At 47.0% G+C, this 16,646-nt stretch overlaps 2 long non-coding RNA genes across 2 annotated transcripts; one reads left to right on the top strand and one right to left on the bottom strand.

Annotated features, from left to right (window-relative positions):
- Nucleotides 1-9,889: 9,889 nt before the first annotated feature.
- Nucleotides 9,890-14,907, bottom strand: LOC121489968. Its single transcript, XR_005987473.1, has 2 exons — nt 14,751-14,907; nt 9,890-10,464 (listed from the first exon to the last, which is right to left on the bottom strand). It is a non-coding gene; the product is annotated as an uncharacterized LOC121489968 (long non-coding RNA).
- Nucleotides 14,075-15,028, top strand: LOC121489966. The gene is made up of 2 exons (XR_005987467.1): nt 14,075-14,367; nt 14,469-15,028. It is a non-coding gene; the product is annotated as an uncharacterized LOC121489966 (long non-coding RNA).
- Nucleotides 15,029-16,646: the final 1,618 nt, after the last annotated feature.

The raw sequence follows: 16,646 nt of genomic DNA, 5'->3' as shown, positions 1-16,646 counted from the left end.
CACGTCGATACCGATTCCAGAGATGCGCCTTCCCATTCCCATCTTTTCTTCTCGTGGGGGAAAATGCACTAGCTTTTCCCAGGGAAATTTTGGAATAAAAACTTTTTGTTAAAAATAACAATACCCTCCTCCAACCGCCCTCCCTCCGCCTTTTAGATGAAGTGTGTATTGCCAGCTTAGCGCTTGGCAGAGATTTTACAGAGTCATAGCACTGACATTAAAGTTCCCGGTTGGCGGATCCTCAGAAGGTGAAGCTGGTCCTTTGTGCGCCGGCCTCTAGGGAGACCACTTTCCCGTGCTCTCAGCGGCCAGTGGAGGCGCGCTGGTGTCACTGCCTCCCTTCGAGTACCACTTTCCCAGACCCAATCCATCACTCTGATTGTCAGGCCTGTCACTTGGGGCATATTGCTTTGGGACTACCCGTCCCTGACTCTGCCGCGTGGATCTACGCCTTGAAACAACATGAGAACCCAAGGTGGGGGTAGGTGATTTCAAAGGGGTTCTTCGAACAGAAAGAAATAACTATCACGGAAATAACAAATAAGCATCCCGTACATTTATCATGCTCAGTAAAGAAGACAGCAGGCACCACTCCCAGGCCATATCAATCATACAATCATACACTAAACTAAATGTAGTCCCTGCATCCCTGCTGGGTTTTTTTTTTTTTTTTTTTTTTTTTTGGGCAGTATGCATAGGCCTCTTAGAGATTACACAGGCTCTTCCTACCCCGGTTTTAATCCTGGTAGAGTCAGGTTGACACCAATGCTAAGGGATGCCCTGGCCAGGAGATATCTTTCATTTTGCAGCAAGAGAGGGTACAAGGAGTGTGTGTGTATGGGGGGGGGGGCAATCCCATTTATCTCTGTGTCTCCCCTGCCCTTTCTCATGCCAGCCTCTGTGCTTTCTGACATCATTGCCACTGCCAACACCACATTTACAGGTCCTTTGCAGAGCTGCTGCAACCTACAAGGCTGTTTGGCCTTGGGGAGATTGCTACCCAGACAGAACAGAAGAAAGCCTTACGGACTGGAAAAGGGTGAGACTCCATAGGCACCCTAGAGGAGGACTAGCTGGGAAGAGAGAGACCCAGGAGGCAGAGAGATGAAAGACTCCTTCTTGATTATTGTAACCAGCCCAGCTGTGAAAGCCAGCCAAGAAATCCTTCCAGGACCCAAGCAGATGTGTGTTAGGGATGATTAATGGGAAATCAGTTGGGAGCAAAGGGGAGGGGAGAGAGAAGAGGAATTTAGAAGGAAAAGAGGAGCAGGGGGCAGCAGAAAGGAGAGAGGGGAGAAGAATAGAGGACGACAGTATCTATTTGGAGAGGAAAAGAAAAAAAGGGTAGTAGTTGAAAGGAGAAAGGAGGGGGTGAGGATAGAATGATCAGGTTCTGGGTGGAAGGTGAGCAATTTGCCTTGGTAGTGATATACTGTCCTTACCAAAAAAACCCAAAACAGAACAAAACAAAACAAAAAAACAAATTGGGGCACCTGGGTGGCTCAGTTAAGAGTCCAACTCTTGGTTTTGGCTCAGGTCATGATCTTAGGGTCCTAGGATCGAGCCCTGCATCAGGCTCTGCACTCAGCACAGAGTCTGCTTGAGATCCTCTCTCTCCCTCTCCTCCTCTGCCCCGCCCCTACTCCTGCTCTCTCTCCCTTCCTCTCTCTCTCAAATTAAAAAACAAAAAAACAAAACAAAACAAAACAAAACAAAACAACCAAAACACCCGTGCCCTTAGGTCATAGCAATGATCACAGATAGAAACAGTGGATGCCTGACAGTACTGAGGTCAGACCAGGCCTGTTTTCCCCTCTCCTAGAAAGTGCTAGCAAGGGAATAGGGACAACTTTCCTTTTAGGGTGCTGGTGAGAGCAGCGGGGCTCCTCTGGCTAAATCCACCCAATTGCCTTAGCCAGGCCAGAGGCCTAATTAAAACATCACTAGATGATTACTACAATCAGTATTTGACATTCACTTAGCTGAAATGCTAACCTATAGAGTCCTAAATGGGGGCTCCAGTGGCCTACAGCAAGGGCAGTTTTCAAAGGAATGGCTTGTCACTTGGGAGACAATAAGGCTCAGTCTTCAGTTGGGCCATATTTATTGAGGGTCACCTGTAGGCAGAGCATGGTGCTATAGGGGAGTGGTTGAAAAGCCCATGCAAGATGTTGTACAGGGCATCTGGCACTCGTCCTTGCCTTGTGGAAGAGTGACAGATGTATGGTTAAGGAGCCTCCCTCTCTCCAGGGCCTGTTCAGATTGCCCTGGGAATGAGCAGCACCATTAAGATAGGATGCGGCGAAGGAGAGGGGATGCCCCATGCCATTGTGTTGAAGCATAGCCATTCCATGTGTTGGGCACTCCATACGCATTAGGTACTGTTATCCCTATTTCCACCTGAAGAGAGCGAAGCTGGAGGGGTTAGTCCCTTACCCAAAGTCACTTGACTGGTGAGTGGTAGAGCGGTCACTTGGATTTGGGTCTCTCAGAGCCAGGCCTTTGAACCATGCTGCGGTGGGCTGAGGCAAGGCAACCTCCCTTCCCTCTTCCCCATGTGTAAAATGTAAGAGTGGCCTCGTCGGAGTCAGGAGGCCAGAAGTGGACACTGTGTGGCCACATGTTCAGTGCTTGGCACAGGAGAGTTCCGGGTAGATGATGGTGATACATCAGCTGCATCTGTGGGGGCTATTGGTCGAGAAAACAGACATAGCAGCAACTGGATCCGGAGCCTCAGCACTGGGGATTGCCACCCAAAACCCCAGCTGTCCCAGAATTTGACCAGAGTGGGAGTGCCCCTCCCCCAGCCTCCAGTCAAAACGTGTCTTTTTAAAAAATGCACCCCCCCAAGCCATTAAGAAAATCCTTTAGGAAATTCTTAATATTTATAGGGTTTTTTTTTTTTTTTCACTACTTCGATTTACAGAAAATTCATCACCCAGGAGAAAATGCCTGAGTCAGGTTGAGAGCTGGAGGTAGTGGATTTGTTGTGTGGGGTTAATGTGGAGTTTTCAGTTTTCAGTCCTTGCAGAGCCAGAATTGCCTGAATGATCGCCTCTCTCTGCATAACACTCAAACCCTAATGGCAACAACGTGAAATAATATCTCACTGGGTAACTATTTACATTTTTTTTTTTTTTTACAAGCCGTAAGAACTCTGAAAAAGTCTGCCTCATAGAGGACTTGGTCTTCCTCCCTGGCGCTTAATATCTTTCAGCGGCTGGCAATTACTGCCTTGGCCAGGAGCCCTGGTTTAGGGCTGCATTTAGGGCCCTGGGAGGCACTTCCGCCGTCTGCCTCATCCCCAGCTTCAGACACAGCCCGGGGCAGGAGAGGGCCCCGAGGGGCAAGAACAGCTCCCTCTTCTGTGCTCTCACGGTTGTACTGTGTCCTGGAATTACACTCATCACTCAGTATCGGCCCTCGTTTGTTTACTTGTCCGTTCTCCCATGGGACTGTGACTGCTTCTGAATTGTCGGCCGCCTGCTTGTGTTCTTACTGCCCAGCAATAGCATCACAGTGGCCAGCTCCAGGAGCCAAGCACTGTCGCAGGTCCTTTGCCCACAGGATCTCATCTAATCCGTACAGAAGCCTGAAGACATGGGTCCTCTCCTATCCCATTTCATGGCAGAGGACTTGGGGGTTAAGTCACTTGCCCAGTCTCAGCGCATGAGAGGGGGGTGGGGTGAGATATGAATCTAGGGCAGTCTGGGTATCCTGAGTGCCCTGTGAATGTTTGCTGCTGAATGCACGAGAATTTTACCTGTGCAGGGCTATTTGTTTTACATCTCACCTCATTGGATTCCCAGAAAGGTTCAAGGTGGACAGTGTGGTGTTTTTCAAAACGTCAACTACATAAACATGTGAAAGTATCTTTTCCCAAATCCGTGTTTCATCATTCCCACCTCCACCCCCACCGGCCCCAACAATTTTCTGAGTTATTTTGGGCAGGTGTTTTCATCTCTTTGGACCGATGAAGAACAGACACTGAGGGTTTTATGGGGAAGCCTCAAGTCACACAGGGAATCACTGGCAGAGCGCTGGAGAAGAGGCCCCCTGGTTCTCCTATCAGGGCCCACTACAGCCTAGATGGGGAGGTAACTCCTTTTGATAAAAGAGGGAGGAATTAACTACTTTCCTCCCCCTAGAATTTCCTTTGGAGATGTGGTGGGAAGGAATGGACAAAAGGAAATGTAGGCTGGAGCTTATCATCAAGCCCTGGTGTTTGATCCGGGTCCTTGAGCAGGGTGCTTTGAAGAAGTGGTTTCATTTATCTCCTATCAGCCCCCAGGGAGATAGGCAGGGCTGGCCTGGGAGAGCAGTGGGAGTAGGTGTGCTTTTGAAGCTCTTCTCGCTTCCTCTGCCCCGCCTCTTACACCCCATACATCCACCTCAGCCCTGGGCATTCACCCTTGACTACTTTGTTCCTTTGAGCCTCCAAATTTCTTAGAGATTTCTCTTAAATTGCAAATCCTTCTGGGAGGGAGGAACCCTATTTTAATAGTCAGCCAATGCCTCAGTTATGATTAGCAGACAGTAAGTATGCCACCCAGGGTAATAAATAACATTTACTGAGCACTTACTGAGTGCCAGACACTGTTCTGAGCTCCTTGCATGAACTCATTTAGGTGGGCACTATTATTATGCCTGTTTTATTGGCGAGGCAGTGAGGTCCAGAGTGGTGAGGTAATTTGTCCAAGTTCCACAGCTAGAATGTGCTCAGACCAGGATTCAAACCCAAGTAGTTGTTTCCGGAGCCAATCTACTGTGTGCGGGGCTGAGGGGAAGGAGGCCCTATAGCGGGGAGAAACTGAAAACAAATGCCTTTAGTTGTTTCCCAGAGCCCTGGTCTTCTCAATCAGGATTTCCCTTTCATCTCTAGGAAGGACAAGATTGTGGACAGGAAACAGAGGCAGAGAAAGAAGTGAGGGGAACATTCATTTAATTAATTAAACTGGATTGTATTAATTCATTCAATGACTATTTATTGACCACTTGGTTGGCACAGGTTTGAGGTGATCCTAAGGTGGATAAGGACCAGAGCAAGGCTGCATGCACATTCCACAGCTTCTGAAAGGCAGGGCAACCCTTTCTTTTAAAAAATATTTTATTAATTTATTTGAAAGGGAGAGGGAGAAACAGACTCTCTGTTAAGCAGGGAGCCCAACGTGGGGCTCGATCCCAGGAACTCTGGATCGTGACCTGAGCTGAAGACGGGTGCCTTACTTGTGTGGAGTGCTATCTGATGCCTGACTGAACCACCCAGCTGCCCCAGGCCTTTCTTTTGAGAGGAAGGATCTGTGTGCTTCTTTTGCAAATTAAAAAAAAAAAAAAATGTCAAGAGGGCTAAACTTAAATCCGGCTTAGTACCCCATAGTTTAGTTACCCACTGTTCTTAAGTGCATTTACTCAAAGTTAAATTCAGATGCACTAATATTTACCGAGCACCCTGGGGATGCCAGTATAAACTGTCCTAGGTGTGTTCATCCACTGTCTCATTTAGTTATAAGGGGAGTTCCAGAGTAGAATGAAGGCCTCTGAAGGGGAAGCAAGGAATGTGTCTGCTGGCACACCCTGCTCCTATGTGCTGAGCTTCCACTGGCTGGAACCAGTGGGCACCACAGGCCCTCCTGAAGATCTCCCTTGGTCTGTGGCAGACTGTGAGAATGATGTTTCAATGATCCTCCACTTCTGGGGGTTAAGCCTTTAAACTTGCCAAGAGCGTGCATGCCTCCAGGCTGGACTCGCCACTGGCTAGGATGTGCAGCTTCAAACTCATTTCAGCAAAGACAATTAGAGAAAAAGGGGAGAGCTGCTCAGGCAGTGGCTCAATTATCACTGGTCGTATTTGATGAAACCAAATTCCAAGATGTCAGAACAATTTCAAGGAGTCTTTATTTCGGTGGCCCTCTGCCAGCCTCTGCTCAGAGAAGGAAACCTAAGAGGCCAGGTCCCCACTGAGCCCTTGGCCAGAAATATCCAACCCTAGTGGTCCATTCAGAGTGGGGATTTACATAATGAACCCCCTCTGAAAGTGATTTAAATTATTTTTTTTATTTTATTGAAAAATGCATTTATTTATTTATGATGAAGTGAATTCCCATGGCACCAAATTCCAAAGCTGTGAGAATGTACAGTGAAAATACCTCCCTCTTGCTAGCTCATTTCTTTCCCCAGTGCATCAATGCTATGAATTTATGGGCCATCCTTCCAAAGATCTTTTGTACATATACTAGCAAATATGTGTATATTCTTTCCTTCTTTAATACACAAATGGTGACATATTTAAAAAATTATTCTGCACTTGCTTTTTTATTTTTATTTTTTTCTTAAAGATTTTATTTATTCATGAGAGACACAGAGAGAGAGGCAGAGACATAGGCAGAGGGAGAAGAGGGCTCCCTGCAGGGAGCCCAGTGTAGGACTTGATCCCAGGACCCCGGGATCACACCCCTAACCAAAGGCAGACACTCAACCACTGAGCCACCCAGGGGTCCTGCACTTGCTTTTTTTTTTTTTTTAAATTTGATATATTTTTGAGATTGCCTCATATCTATCTATCTATCTATCTATCTATCTATCTATTTATTTATTTTGCCTCATATCTATTTATTTTTTAGTTTGCTGGCATTGTTACACAGACATGCCACAGTTTATGTGACTGGTCCCCTACTGGTGGACATTTGGATGGTTTCTAGTCTTGCCACTGCCTGTATATACATAGTATATGGGTATATATAGAATATATATCATTTTCCATGTGTGCTAATATGACTATAGGGTGATATTCCTAGGAGTAGAATTGCCAGGGCAAAAGCTACAGGTGTTCAAAACAAGCTCCCTTTAAGATGGTTGGGAGGCGGGGCTTAGAGTGAATTAGAAGTTCAGCTGAGGGACTCAGGCAAGGAAACATGGAGGACATCTCAGGGACTTGCTGGTCACATTCATTTGGAGAACCTGAAAGGTCCATTTCCATCTTTGGATTTATTTATTTATTTATTTATATTTTTAAAAGACTTTATTTATTTATTCATGAGACACACACACACACACACATACACACACACACACACACACAGAGACAGAGAGAGAGAGAGAGAAAGAGAGGCAGAGACATAGGCAGAGGAAGAAGCAGGCTCCTTGGGAGAAGCCCGATGCCAGACTTGATCCCAGGACCCTGGGATCACAACCTGAGCCAAAGGCAGATGGCTCAACCACTGAGCCACCCAGGTGCCCCTCAATCTTTGGATTAAAAAAAAAAAAAACTAAACATGCATGCTTCTCATGACCCTGCCTTCTCCCCTTCCCACCTTCTCCTTCATTTCATAGGAGAAAAAGGAGGAGAAGAATATTCAAGTCTGGCCTAAAAGAATCCAATACAGCAAACTTTTGAAAGAGTAAGCCTCAATAAGAACTCTGTATCTTCTAGACCTTCCTTGTTAGTGCTCACCGAAAGGCAAAAATTTGTGCTGAAGACAATACAGGAAATGGGTTTGGTAGCATCAGTTAGGTTTATTTCTAGTCCTAACCATGAATTTCCAGAAGAAGGCCTGTGAAACATGGCAAGACGTCAAATCATGAAATCAACAATTTACTGTTAGTCCAGTGCTCACCAAAGCAGGTAGATAGTTTTAATTTTCATTTTATTTTTTATTTTTCAAGGTGCAAAAGGGTATGTAGGTATGATTTCTCAACAAGGGTGTAGCTTTTTATTGCCAAGACTCATAGCAGAAGCACTACCCTGGTCCCCTCACTTCCAGGCCTAGGCCTGGGCCTCTTCAGGTGCATAGCTGAGTCAAAGCTCACTTTTTATTAGTAACCTTGACCTGGTGGCAATGGGAAGAACCATCAGGACCAGGCAAAGTGTTGATAAGCTTTTGAAATTCGGATAAATGTGCATTCCAAGATGCCTAAGGTAAAATTCTAACATCTTGAAGAACTTTTCTCAGGCATCCTGAGGAACCTCTTGCATGTCTCCCAGGGCCCTGTCATGGATAAGTTCAACACAACCACTTTCTGCCACACCTTCTCTGTCTTTCTCATTAATTTCCTTAAATGGAGAAATCAAATCAATAAGGAAATGATTGAACAAAACAACAAACAACCCAAGCAGCCAAAGCCAGAAAAACTACAGTAGTTCAAAAATCACCAGTAGACAAGTAGACAGTGTCCTCTTCCTTTTGTTCATTCCCGTTTGAAGTCAGGCCTGAAGGGGCTCTCAGAGGTCCCTGCCCAATCTCGGTGCTGGGTGAATTTTTCACCACTGCAGTCAACATGCATAATGACAATCTTATTTATGACAGGAGACATGTTTTAAAACAGTTGTTTTAAAACAACTGACAGAGCTGCAAGATGGAACACGACAAGAAAGTGCGATTTTTTTTGGAGGGGGTGGGGCGGGGGGATTGGCTGCTGGCACAGGAGGATGGTATTTTCCTTATTAAAAGTTGGAATTCATCCTTTATTTCTGGAGCAAGTCAAGAAAATCATCAAGGAAGAAAACTAGGGTAGGAACATTGCATAATGACAGTACTTGGAAGCCTGGACGGTTGGGCTTGGGCTTGCCCTTGACTTGCTTCTTATTGGGCTTTCCAAAGACACAATGCTATATGCAAGTATACAGGCAGTTTGGGGGCCAGAAAGAGCTGAGCTCTGCTCTCCAGCCCCACATCCCCCTGTTCGATGGATCTAGGCAACTCAACAAGTGTCTCTGAAGCCCCAAGATACCTGCCCTTGACATGATGTTCACAGTCCAGGTGGAGGATGCAAGTTGGACACTCTCAGAATGGCGAGAGAACAGTATTGGCTTTATACAGATGGCTCTTTTCCTGTGCGTTAAGGGAAGAGAAATAAAATGTTCTCTCCCGTGTTTTAGGAGAAAACTCTTTCCTAGGGCCAGCATGGGAAACTGTGATCTCCTTCTTAGAGTTGTTTCTCCCTGTGAGTCTAGAGGGAGAATCACAGATGCTGAAACCTTACCTGGTTTGACTCTGACCCTACAGGAGAAGAAAAACAGAGCAAAATTAAACACTGCAAAAATTAAGAGCAAAGAAAGGAAAGTAGGGAAAAGTTCATTCTAACTTGGATGAGAAAGACGTTACTGTCCTCACTGTAAGAGTGAATTTTAAGAAAGTATCTGAAACTGGTAATGGGACCCAGGGCATGGGAAGGTGTTGAAGTACTCCTGACATCTTTTTAGAAAGCTTTGGTTTGTTTGTTTGTTTGCTTGGGGCCTACGTGTGATGGGGAAGCATTGATCAGAAGCAGTCAACTGTGTTGAGGGATCTTTGACTCTTTCTTTCCTTGGTTTCTGGACATGATCATGTTGACATGGGATCCACTGGGTTAATTCAACAAGCTCATCTCTTTTTATTCCGACAGTGATACAGCCCAGGCCTGCGGGCTACGCACCCAGGAGCCTGCTTATACTCAGTTGCAGGACTGGGCTCCCCCTTGCCCCTTTAGCTCAGACCTGGGCAGGATGCATAGTTAAAACATTGACCACTTCTTCCTTGGGGACATGGATGCAGACCTTCTTAGAACACCCCTGCCCCCTCAACCACTGTGCAAGCAAAGCAGGATATTGGTTTCTTAAACCTCACTGTGTTTTGCCAAATCAGAGTGTTAATACCCCCTCCTCCCCCACTCTGCATGAATTGGATTACTTAAAGCATCTTTCCAGAGACGTCAGCAGTTTAATAGAGGCAATAAGTCAGGGCTGCCCTTGTGTTTTATTTTTCTGCCAGTATTTAGTTAATTAAAGAATGCAAATTAAAACACCTTAATTTATATAATATCAATACCAACGCCTTAAAACATTTGGCATAACCACTCTGGCACGTCCCTTACATAAACTCTTCAGAGCAGTGCTAATAAAAATGAAAAAAGGTTGTAAATCAAATTTAATTTATTCATCTTCTGTTTGGTACAAAAGCATATGCCAAACTCTAGTAATTTATGAGCGCGTCATAATAATAGGCATTTTTGTTGGGTTGCAAATGACAAAAAAGGTTTTTCTGAGGGATGTGTGTTTTAATTGTCTTTAGGTGCAGCTGTTTTCTGGGCTCTGATCTCTAAGATTTATATTTTTACACCCCTATCTTCAGAAAAAAAAATAGATTTAGATACCGAAAAGCACAACGAGCCTAAAAACATGGCAACATCCGCTCACAAAGGCACCTGCAACCGTCCATATGTAGATAGACACATACACCATCCGTCCTATGGAGTATGGATCTTCAGGTGAGATAAAAGGTTGGTGATTTATATCCGATTTCTTAAATATTCCATTAAGAGGATTATCTCACAGGAGGCTCAGATACAGACAGCGTCGGAAGGGATTTGGTGCGCAGCTGCTTCCTTGGAAGCCTTGGAGATGAACTACATGTACGTGAATGAATCGCTGAACAACCATTTTCGTCTTTCCCCGCCTTTGTTGATATATTCCTTCTTTGTCTGGTGGATCTGAGCATAGAATACATTTTATTCAGTCTTGGAGGAAGAACAGTAGGCTCCATTCAGGGGTACTGAGGGATGGCGTGTTCTCCCTGCTTCCCGTGGCAAAGCTCCCTGTGCAATCGTCCTTCTCAAACTCCCTTGCTCACCCAGCTTTCGGCTCTGCTCTGCTCAAACAGGTCTGGGGCAGGTGGGAGAGTTGAGAGAAGTTTTGGAAAAACCCTCTCCACCCTGACCCCATCCTGGAAAACCCAAACAAATTCACACATAGGACACTCTAGCCAGCCCTTGGCCTCCCTACTTAGAAACCCCAGCACAATACTGTGCCCTATTCTGTTATCTTTTATTTTAACACGAGCATTATGAGCTGGGCGGAAGAGGTAGGATACCGGGGATCCCCACGTGGGGAAGTGATGGGCAGGAGAGGCAAGTGGCATCTTTCTGTGACCGTGACAGCTGTGGGTCCTGGGCTGCCACGAGGGTTGTGGGGAGAACGCAAAACCCTAAAGAAAACACAGTTCGGTGGTTCCCTTTCTGATGTTAAAAACAGCCATACACCTTTTACATTGCTTTAGTTTGGAGCTAATGGGATGCTCTCCCTTGCCTCAGACTCATTGCAATAGTGAGGTAGAAACTTACACTCTTTCAAGTAGATGCTTCTTTTTTATGGGGCGGGGGGCAGGTACCAAGGAAAGCAAGAGAAGGTCTTAGAAAAGTTCACTGCCTCCAGCCCCTATAACCTCCCAAGCTCCTCTACCTTCCCACTCTGTAGTGTCCCATTGGGTTATGGGAAAAAACAGAGTCTGGTATGACAGGCCAGCCACTCAAGGGGCCCCCTGAGCTCTGCTCTGCACCAGGACGGTGAGGATTGGAGTCTCAGGGCAGCGCTGGAGGGAGCACTGTGGCCAGTCCCTCAGGGTGTCCACAGATACTTCCCCACGTGCAATCGTGGGCAGATTCTCTCCCTCTTTTTCTTGCTACATGTCATCTTTAAAAGCTAATTTTGACCTTTATATTTATTTATACCCCTCCTACCTCTGTAAAGATATGAGGTCGCTTACAATTCAAATAGCAGATACAGTAAAACCTGAAGCCGTTAACAGAAAAGTAACAAGATCAGAGCCAAGTACAAAAGAGGACCGGGAGGAAGAAGCAGAGTTATTATACCAGAGGGGGAAGAAATTTAGATTAAGGAAAGCTAATGCAATTGAGAACAAAACCCAGCTCCTAACTCCCTGGTAGCGTGGTGGGCGACTGCCAGCTATTGTAATAACTGTAGATTATTGTACCTCAAAGGCAAGTTTAAATGCCCACTGAGGGTTCACTGGCCCCATGAGCTTGGTCAAGCTCCTTCAGCTCTCCAAAGAATCTCTGTTTCCTCATCTGTAAAGTGAGGATTAACTCACTCATCATGGGGCTTTTATGAGAATGCATTTCAACAATGGCAGTAGCTCTCACTTAGATAGCTACTCTTCTAAGTGGTTTATTTTATTTATTAGAGAGAGAGAGAGAGAGAGAGTGAGAGAGAGAGGGAGAGAGAAAGCGTGAACAAGAAGAAGCAGGGGGAGAAGCAGACTCCCCACTGAGTGGGGAGCCTGATGCAGGGGCTCTATCTCAGGACCCTGAGATCATGACCTGCGCAGGAAACACTTAAATGACTGAGCCACCCAGGCAATTTTTATAAGTGTTTTATGTGGACATTTTAAACATCTTTTAACACCTCTGACATTGCTATAAAGGCATTGTGTCACATATTGTTTCACAGCATGTTCTTCTTTCCCTATTGGATCTAACATCCAGGTACATGGTGGATTAGACATGTTATTAACCCATTCAGCCCTCACACTAACTTTACGAGGTTGGTGATCTTTTTGTACCATTTTACAGATGAGGAAACCGAGGCATAGAAAATTTAAATGACTTCTCCAAAGGCTGTAGCTGCCAGGCAGTGGAGTTGGGAATGTGATCCCAGGCTATCTGACTTCACTAAGACACTATACCGTTTTTCGACAACCATTTCAGCAACATGCGCTGTAATGAAATTTCAGTGTTGGGCACTGGGAGCATAAGCTGAAAAGATGCGTACTTGCCCTGGAGGACCTGACTCCACTAGTCCATGTAAACAGGCCACATCTTGCACTACTCAGCGCATCAGTGGAAATCTACCCCAGGCATAGAGGCAGAGAAGGGAGGATGATTAGTTTCTCTGAAGCCACTGTCCTAGGGTTCAGCTTTACAGTAGCAGCTACCCCTCTAGCACGTTAGGAGAAACACATGTTTTCTTGGCTCTGAGAGGAATCTTTTGGGTGGACTTCCAAATGACAGGCGTTGGACAACTTCAGTGAACGTGTTGGAATAGTGGAGAACAAAAAGCACAGGGGTCTCAGCTGTGGCCATTTTAAATATATGGACACTGGAGGAGAGCTGCGGGGCAGCAGATCTTAAGGGAGCATCTTGCTCTCAGGAAGGTTTAGAAGTGGCTTTTGGGGCAGAGACTATGCGAGATGTTTGGCTCTCAAAGTAAGACTAGAGGCTCTGTCCTTGGACACTCATAACAGGAGACTAAAAGGCCAGGCGAGGACCTGAAGAGGGCAACAAGAATTAACCACCTGCTTGGAATAAGAAAACGTAGCTTCCAAAGGAATGGGACAATCATCTCTGGGATGCAGTGAGGTGTGGTGAAGGAAGGAGCTGACTTGGAGAAAGGGTATCTGAATTTGAGAAGTGATTTTGCCTCTTGGGACCACATTCCCTTTTGAATCTCAATTTTATCATCCGTCTAAGAGGGCATAAGGACAACACACTTATTACCTCACACAGTTAAAAGACCAATTAAGATAATATACGTGAAAGTGCGTTCCAAACTAGATAATGCTATGCCATGTGAATTATTTAATACAGGGGAAAAAGAGGAAAGCACACGGGAGGGGCCTTGCCCCCAGTCTGGGGCAGTCACTAAAGAGGCTTGACTTAGAACTTGAAGATTCTCCTGGCTGGGGTCTCACTGACCCCCCCTGCCCCCAACCTCCACCTAGTGAGTAAGCTTGGAGTTCTGGGACTCTGTCCCCTGGGTGAGGGTGGGGTCCCTGCCCCCCCCTTGCCCCCCAGCCCAGCCAGCAGCAGGTGAGCAGACCTCACCCAGCAGCAGGTGAGGAGACCTCACCGGGCACGTCTTCTTCCCCACCCAAGTAAAGTTCAGCAGCCAGGAAATCAGAACTTAACAACACAAAGCAAACAAACAAAACCAAAACAAATCCATTCTGACAGAACTTCCCTGATAAAGGACATTTCCTAGTATTTCAAACAGCATAAAGCCTGTATTATGAAAGCCTCTTCTGGACCAAAGGAGAACGGGCTGCAGGTCCGGCTGGGCCTCAGCCCCCGGGGTCTGTGGCCCCCGCCCTGCCCCTGCGCGGGAGGCCCCGGCCCGGGTGCGGGCCAGGGTGCGGGATCTGGAGGCCTGGGGGGCGCCGCCCGCAGCCACTCCAGGGCCACGGGAGCCCACTCCGCCTTTTCTGGCCTTTCCCGAGAGCGAGCAGGAAGGAGGAAGTGGGAGGAGAGGAGAGGAGAGGGGAGGGGAGGGGAGGGGAGGGGAGGGGAGGGGAGGGGCGGGCGGCGGAGGGGTGCGGGTGCGGGGGCGGGCACAGGGCGGCGGTGGGGCGGGCGGACCCCGCCGCGGGGGGTCCCGGGGCCCCGCCCCCGGCTGCAGACCAAAGGCCACTTCTGAGTTACTCCGAAAATGTGCTGCGTCCCCGAGGCGCGGGCCGGGGCCGCGGGGCGCGAGCGCGGGCCGAGCGCGGGGCGGCGGAGGGCGCTGTCAGTCACCGGGAGCCCTCCGCGAAGGGGCCCGTCAACTTCCCCTGCCTTTGAAGTGACTGGGATGGAGGTGCTCAATTAAAAGCCCATCAGTCTGTAAGTAAATCAACGCCTATCAGGCTTGTCACATCAAACAAACGATTATTACCCCAGCCCGCCCACCCCATTAATCTGGCTGTTCCTTCTTGACGGCTCAGGGTCAGGGCACCGTAAATCCTGCACTGGATCGCCGCCACCTGGACCCGGATGAAAGCGCCGGCGCGGCCCCGGGGACCCGGGGACCCGGGGAGGGGACGGGGGGGGGGGGGGCGGGGACGGGGTCTGTGGCCGGACGGACGCGCCAAGACGTGACACGCGGAGTGACCGAAGGGGCCGGGTGCTCGGAGAAGTGCGGAGAGAGAGCCCGAGAAAACAGACCAAGAACGAAGTCACTAGAAGAAGAGGCCGAAGTGATTGAGACAGGTGCCATCGAGACTCACCCAGGACGTGGGGAACGGATGGCCGCTCCTAGAGGACAAGGAGGGGTTCGGGATGGCATTGCTCAGACACTGGGTTCTCCGCCGCAGTCAGAGTGAGCAAGTAGTTGGTGGGCCCCCCAGCTCTCCTCTCATTCCCACCGGCGGCCCCCAAATATCCCTTAGCCAAGGGAAAGGCGGTGGGGAGGGCGCAAAGGCTCAGGGCTCTGCTAAGCGAAGCCCTGGGTGGTGGGTCACAACTCGGTCTTCTGCAATAAAAGGATATGAGTGAACAAACTGGACCGGAGTGTCAGGTTCTCATCATTCTGCCGAGCGGGGTCCCCAAGAAACACTTTGTTCCAGCGCATTTCTTCTAGGCTCTGTGAGTTGTTTTGTAGATTCGTTAGGCTCCTGAGATCAAACTCTGCACACCATCCCCACCCCCCACTGCAGACCAGAAAGGCCCTGTAGGGAGAAGAGCTGAGACAGCTGTAGTTTGGACTGGACGGAGGAGTGGGAGGTGAAGGGCAGGGGAGGAGTCAGCAAGAAGGTCGATCTTCCAGCAGAGAGGAACAAGGCCTGCTTTTGAGGGAAGGAAAGAACAATCTTTCCTCAAATGGCTGTTACAGAGCTGCCCCAAGGCATAGCTCACTCTGAGGGGTGAAGTTTCACATTTTAAAAGGGCCGTCACATGCTTTCCCCATTGATAGAATAATACACCAAAGAAATCAAGAGATGGAAGTGGAGTAGGTGAGACTGGACAAGAGAACTTCCTCTGACCCTATCATGGAGCTTGACTCCCAGTCTAGGTGATTTCTTACTAGATGAAGAAAGAAAATTCTAAAGAATGAAACAGGACCTCAACTGACACCATACGCAAAAATCAACTAAGTGGATTAAAGACTTGAATGTAAGACCTGTAATCCTTGAAACTCCTAGAAGAAAACATAGGAAGTGAACTCCATGACCTGGATTTTTTGGATTTGACACCAAAAGCAAAGCAATAAAAGCTAAAAGAAGCAAATGGGACTACATCAAACTAAAAAGCTTCTGCACAGCAAAAGGAATCACCAATGAAAGGATGCACTACTGGATGGGAGAAAATATTTGCCAGGCATATATCTGGTAAGTGGTTAATATCCAAAATATATAAAGATTTCAGACAACTCTATCACAACCCCTCCCCCCCACACACAACAAACAAACCTAACCAAACCAACAACAACAATAAAAAAAAAAAAAAAACCCAAACTATCCAATTAAAAAATTGACAGAGGAACTGAATAGATATTTTTCCAAGGAAAACAAACAAATGGCCAGCAGGTATGTGAAAATATGTTCAATATCACTAATCATCAGGGAAATGCAAATCAAAACCACAATGAGAGATATCACCACACTCTTGTTAGAATGGCCATCATCAAAAAGACAAGAGATAGCAAGGGTTGGCAAGGATGTAGAGAAATGGCAAGCTGTGTGTACTGTTAGTGGGAAAGTAAATTGGTGCAGCCTGTATGGAAAGCACTATGGAAGGTTCCTCAAAAATAAAAATAGAACTACCAGATGATCCAGCAATGCCACTTCTGGGTATGTGTCCAAAGGAAATAAAAACGGGATCTCCAAGAAATATCTGCACTCTCATGTTCATTGGAGTATTCACAGTAGCCAAGATGTGGAAACCACTTAAGTGACCATCAATGGATAAAGAAGATGTTATATTATATATATAATATATATATAATTATGATTATTAATTATATAATTATATGCATGCACACACACACGGACAATGGAATATGATTTAGCCACAAGATAGAAGAAGGAAATCCTGCCATTTGGAACAACATGGATGCACCTTTAGGGCATTATGCTAAGTGAAAAAAATGATAAGACAAATAATGTATGATATCATATATATGT

This window comes from Vulpes lagopus, chromosome 4, assembly GCF_018345385.1.
Source record: "Vulpes lagopus strain Blue_001 chromosome 4, ASM1834538v1, whole genome shotgun sequence".
Classification (NCBI taxonomy): domain Eukaryota; kingdom Metazoa; phylum Chordata; class Mammalia; order Carnivora; family Canidae; genus Vulpes; species Vulpes lagopus.
The sequence above is the reverse complement of the archived record's forward strand: the minus strand, read 5'-3'. Positions and strand labels throughout refer to the sequence as shown.